General features: G+C 32.3%; 1 pseudogene; it reads left to right on the top strand.

The window, feature by feature from the left end:
• LOC116094264 overlaps window positions 1–5239 on the top strand; it is a 10762-nt pseudogene extending 5523 nt beyond the window's left edge.
• The last annotated feature ends 1226 nt before the right edge of the window (window positions 5240–6465 follow it).

Below are 6465 nucleotides of genomic sequence, written 5' to 3'. Positions count from 1 at the left end.
TGTGTGTGTGTATACATTCCTGTGTATGAACACAAACATTACATATTAACAATGTGTACCTTTTTTAGTACTTAAATGTAATTTTTTACTATAAGTAGTGATATTATATTGTTATGAAATTATAAATATTTTTACTGAATGGTTAATTTTTACTATCTTGCACACATATATACACACACATTCACACATATTTTGTGTGTTTGTATGATGTATATAGCTACATATTACAAAATACAAAAAAAAGCTCAGTTTACCAGTTTGTATTGCTTCTTTAAAATTTCATCAGAAAAATCCAATAATATTTTTACAAACTAATATGTTGAAAAAAATCACATAATTGTCTTATTCCAAATATATGCATTTAATGTTTCCTTTGACATATATAGCTTTACTATATACATGTAAAAATATGTAACAAATGTTAGCAATATCTAACCTTGTTTAATATTTCAATTTAATTTTAAATATATGTAGAAATTTCATGCTATAAAATCAAAATCCTTTTACTCAATAATTTGATTACTTATATCTCTTATTGACATGTTAATTAATTTTGTTTCATCACATAGTCTATGTTACTATAAAATGAATGCAGCATTTTGAAGATTTTCTTAATGGCAACACTATTTTTGATACAAGCATCAAGAATACAAATGTTTTTGATTCAATTAGTCATGAGTTCCCCTTCTTAGAATTTTATCAATAAGGTTTAAGGGTTATAGCTTGGTGATATTAAGCACCAAGGTTTAGGGCTATTGCTTGCTAGTGTTCACAAGGATTTGCATTTGATCACCTATATTACAAGTTTTTAAACCCTAAAGAAAAGATTATGCAAGTTTGTTATATACTCATCAAGTGCTTTAAAACCTGATTCTGAAATTTGGCATTTGCATCAGCTGACTCTCTTCCTTGCTAAATCTAGTCCAATCTTAACAAAAATTGGCTCACTGACAAGTACAGTTTCCAAACCAATGTCAAGTACTACCATCACATGTAGTAGTTGAGACTAAGAATTGTACTAGCAAAACATGTATTACTTGCTTATATCACAAGTAAGGTAATGTGTATTTAATTATATTTTTATCAAAATGAAAGTATCTGAGTTTTTTCCTTAACTTGATATGCACACGTATCTCTTTCACATTTAGCACTCATTTTGACTCTATGAATTCAATATTTTCCAGTGCCATTTTATATTCAATACATGATTTTATGTTATTTCTTTGATTTTTACTATCATTTTAAGACTAACCACCTTCTCAGTGCCTAAAAATAAATAAAGAAAAAAATCATAGGGTTGTTTAGTAGTTATAACACAACAGAAGTCTTACTAGGTAATGTAAATACAATGGACAGACTATGTGCTTGACATAAAGATGTCTGGTAAGGGAAATTGAGAGTAGGAATCACTGATACAGAGTTGAATTTTCACTTGAAAATAAAAGCAAATGATAAAGAAAAGAATAAATGACATAATGGAAAGTTCATGCAGTCTTTTCATCAGTGATGAGCTCTGTTAAGACATGGTGTTATAGTTAAGATTTGAATATACTTTGAAATAAAGAGAACATGCAAGAATATTGATTTTTAAATATATGCATCAGTGTAACTCTCAACACATATACACACTAAAAGCAATACTGAAAGGACTGAGTACTCTCTCTCTCTCTGTATATATATGTACATATATATGTACATAGGTGCATATGTATATATGTGAATATGTTCATATGTATTTATGTGTATAACAGTAATAATAATTAAAGAAGAGGTCATGAATTTGAGAGGGACTGGAAGGCATGAGATGAACTGGAATAAGAAGGGGTGGAAATAATGTCAATATAGTGGACATGTAGGAAATTATGTATCTCTATACCTATATCCATATGTGATACTAATAGATGATATAGTTTGTGTAGCAGGATTTAGTAAGTGGTACATATTATGCTATTTTACCATTTTGCTACTTATAGTTAAGATAGTAAATGTAAGTACAAAAATTTATTTAGGAATTATATTTGATAAGTTATAAAGAATATAGAAATATTAGACTCAGACTTTCAGGAATTCTTTTAATTTCATGTGTTATGTGACAAGGATTAAAATTAAAAGATGATGTTAAGTACTTGGCAAGCTTTAGGAAAATTATTTGGTACTTATAGAATTATAATACAGTTCCAACAGTAAAATCTGAATATTGAGTTGAAAGGATGCAATAAGTTTTCAAAGGACTTGAAGGTATTCAGTTAATTATACTCAGATGAATTATGGATATATAAATATTGAAACTAGGATGTAGCATTTTATATTTAAAGAGTAATTAGTGGTCATTTTAGTGATGTTCCAAGTTATGAGAAGTATATTGAGCCAGAAAAATATTTGAGTTATGAAGATAAATGGGGTATTTTTGAGAGTTAAAAGAAGAAAATATTATTATGTCTTAACATGTGTAGATCTCAAGGGTACTCAAACAAGAAACTAAGGTTTATCCATTCAGCAGACCATATAATAATACTTTTATGCAATTGCAATTTAGGCAAGAATTGCACAATTGGAATGTATAATTTTTCTCTACTTTTCTCAGTATGTATTAATTATTTATCATGGATTTCATTGTAATAGATTCATATATATATATTATTATATTCTCTCTCTGTAATACTCTAAGATATATGCTTTCGATGACTACAAAAATAGCAAGCATTGGGTAAATGCAGTATCTTTAGAGACTTAGAAAACTATATTTTGCAGTTATAGCTTGGAAACAATAGCAGGTACAGGATGAAAGAACAATGATTCAGTTCAAAACAATGAATATTATTATGAATGTCATAAGAAAACTTAAAATATGTACTTTCTCTGGAAATTACAGTAGTTGTTTCCACACAATCTTTACAATTTGAACTTTTATTTCATCCACATAAGAGTAGGTAAAAAGATGAAACTAATGTTTTCTCAGAAAAATGAATGAATCTAACAATCATTTTATTGTTTTTATCCTATAGATTACTTTTGAAACAAATTATATGTTTAAAGTATTTTTTCTTCCTATACAGTAATGTGCTTAAAAACAACTACAAGCAGTTTTTTACTCTTGGGGCTGCTGCTGAATGATCTGCAAGACTTCTGAATTGCATATACTTGAAAACCAAAAATGACTTCCAAAAGACAATACATTGTATATCCAAATAGATCTTTGCAAAGGGAAAACCATGTTACCAACCTAAATTCAAGAAGAAGGATTAATTTTCCATCATCAAGTTGCAACTCAGAAAATAATATCAGTATTAGAAAGCCAGAAAACCGTGATGTATGTCATAACTGGATTCTCTCGATACCTAAAAATGCAGCCAAAGATTATGAAGTGGAAATTCTTATTCCCCCTAGTCTACACAGATCCCTGACTGATTCTAAAAAGTCTTTGATTGGTTCAATCATAGAAGAATGTGGAAAAGTTCAAATTCACTTTCCAAGTAACAACCAGGGTCCACAAAAAGTCATTATTAGTGGCTCTCCAGAAATCGTTGAAAAAACCAAAAAAAAGCTTATGCAACTCGCAGAAGAAGAGGAAGCCAAAAGCTATTCTGTGGAAATTCCTGTCAAGTCAAAATATCACCAATTTCTTATGAGTAAAAATGGTGGCAATCTTCAGAAAATCTGTGAGAAGACTGGGGCACAAATCATTTTTCCTACCTTTAAGAACAAGGATCAAGAATCAGTAACAATCATAGGAACAGAAGAGGCTGTTAAAAATGTGCAAAAAGAGGTAGAGGTTTTACTGAAAGATTTGGAGGATATGGTGGAGGATAGCGTATTGATAAGTCCTAAGTTCCACAATTACTTTGTCATGCAAAGGGGACAGCTTTTGCGAGAAATAATTAAAGAATATGGTGGTGTGTTTATTACATTTTCTTATGTAGGAAAACAAAGTACAAAAGTCACAATAAAAGGAGCAAAAGCTTGTGTTGAAGCAGCAAAGAAACATATTCAGGGGATATTTGATCCCTTAGGATCACAAGTCAAAACACAGTGTGTTGTTCCCCCCAAATTCCATCCTTTTATTATGGGACCTATATGCTCTCGAATTCAACAGATTGCAAGAGACTGTAAGGTTCAAATCAAACTTCCAGACACAGAAAAGACAACTAGGAAGACACTTCCAGAGGTTCAGGAAATGGGGAAAGAAAAGTGTGGAAAGAATATGAAAATACCTGCTTCCACTTCTCCTAAGAAAAGTGACACCATGTCTATTTCGGGCAAAGCAGAAAATTGCAAGGAGGCTGTACAAGCTCTGGAGACTCTTGTTCCTGTCACTGCTGAAGTCCAAGTACCTTTTCACCTACATCCTTACATCATTGGTCACAAAGGAAGTGGATTACGAAAGCTAATAAAGGACTTTGAAGTTAATATTCAAGTATCACAACCTGGAGGAAATTTTCACATATCAATTATGGGCCTTGAAGCAAATGTGAACCAAGCCAAGACAAAATTGCAAAATCAAGTAAAAGCTTTACAAATGGAACTAGATGATCAGACATTAAGAAATTTCAGGCAAACATTCAGATTAGATCCCAAATATCATTCCAAGATCTTTGGTAATAAAGGCATACTCATTTCCCAGATTTGCACAGAATATGATGTCACTGTCCATTTTTCAAAGAAAAGAAGCAATTCAATACAAGACCAAATTACTATTTCTGGCCCTAAAAGCAACATCCTTCGTGCCCATGATGCAATAACGAGCATGCTGCGTAAGATTGAAAAAACAGTTTCCAAGGAAATCTCACTGAACCACCATGTTTGTGCCAACATTATTGGATTTGGTGGAAAATCCATGCAGAAAATCAAGGAACAATTCCAAGTAGACATCCGTGTACCTTCAAAAATATCCTGTAGTAATTCTAGCATCATTGTAAGTGGATCATCTTGTAATGTCCAAAAAGCAATTGACTATATCTTAAGTCTTGAGAAACATTTCCTATCTGTTGGAAAATCTGATCCTCCATTGGACCATCATAAGCGTGGTAGTTTTTACAACACAGCTGCAAGAACATCTAAGAGCTTTGGGAAAAGAAATACTCTTCGTAATACAAAATCCACCACACATCCTCCACATGTGGACAATTCTGAAGATTTTCCCAAATTGAAACAGCAAACATCTCCTAAGCTTCACCCTTGGAGACCATAACAAGCAGGGTTAAAACAAATAAAGGGAAATTGTCCAAACATGATTACCTGAGAATGCTGTCAATTTTTATTATAAAACTGAAGTAGATATTGAATGCCTGGCATATTTCTGACATCTTTCCTATTAGTATATCACTGCTTATACAGTCCATAATCTTGTAGTGAAAATGAGGTACTTGATTTTGAATGCTTGCAATATGTAGCAAGTTAGCTACAATTTCTACCTGGGACTAGATCCTAACACTTTTATACATACTTTCTTAAGAAAGTTCGTATATAACACAGGCTTCCTAACTTTGATGGCAAACAGTATGCCATTTATCATTTTTACTATGAAGTTTAGCAACTGTTACAAGGAAGCTACCTCCATATCTTCACAAAGGGATAGCCCCTTTGCTTCAAAAATTCACAATTTTCTCTTTTTGCTTCTTCCATTACTTCTTTATTCACTTTCTTTCTTTCTTTCTTTCTTTCTTTCTTTCTTTCTTTCTTTCTTTCTTTCTTTCTTTCTTTCTTTTTTTGTTTTTCAAGACAGGGTTTCTCTATGTAGACCTGGCTGTCCTGGAACACACTCTGTAGACCAGGCTGGCCTCGAACTCAGAAATCCTCCTGACTCTGCCTCCCAAGTGCTGGGATTAAAGGCATGTGACACCACTGCCCGGCTTTATTCACTTTCATAATGGGAAATCTGTCTTCTTCACACATAAAAAGAAAAACAAATTGTGGTCAGTACACTATGTGTTGAAATCTTAGGCCTTGCAAGCTTTGTATTAATTTGTGTCAATTTTGTTTGGTTGTTTTCTTTCTTTCTTTTTTTTTTCCTTTTTATTTTTTAGTTTCAATCACTACTGAGTTACTGCTACAATTACAGCTGAGGTCTGAGATTCAAATCCACATTCTCCACATTTTGCACATTTCATTGTGTTAATTGACCATGTCTTATCTCAGGTGCTTTAATCCACTGACTAGTCAGTATAATGAATGCATGCATACCAAACTCTAGAACAACACTCCTTGGAAGTCCCAAAGCTGGTTCAGGTGTGTCCTATCTTGTACTTGAGTTAAAGCCACATACCCTCTGTCCCACTGAGATTTTTTTGTTCATTCCCCCACAGGTGTTTAACCCAAGGTCATCTGCTATGAGGAAAAGATAGAGAGGTTGTTGTCTAACAAAGATGTTGATAGACTTTAGGGTATTTCAGTCTTCTATACACCTATATATGACCTTTCCAAATCATTGTTAGTGAAAGCCTAGCCCCACACAGAATATACAAGAGG

Source organism: Mastomys coucha, chromosome X (assembly GCF_008632895.1).
Source record: "Mastomys coucha isolate ucsf_1 chromosome X, UCSF_Mcou_1, whole genome shotgun sequence".
In the NCBI taxonomy this organism is placed as follows: Eukaryota; Metazoa; Chordata; class Mammalia; order Rodentia; family Muridae; genus Mastomys; species Mastomys coucha.
This window is presented reverse-complemented; position numbering and strand designations above follow the sequence as displayed.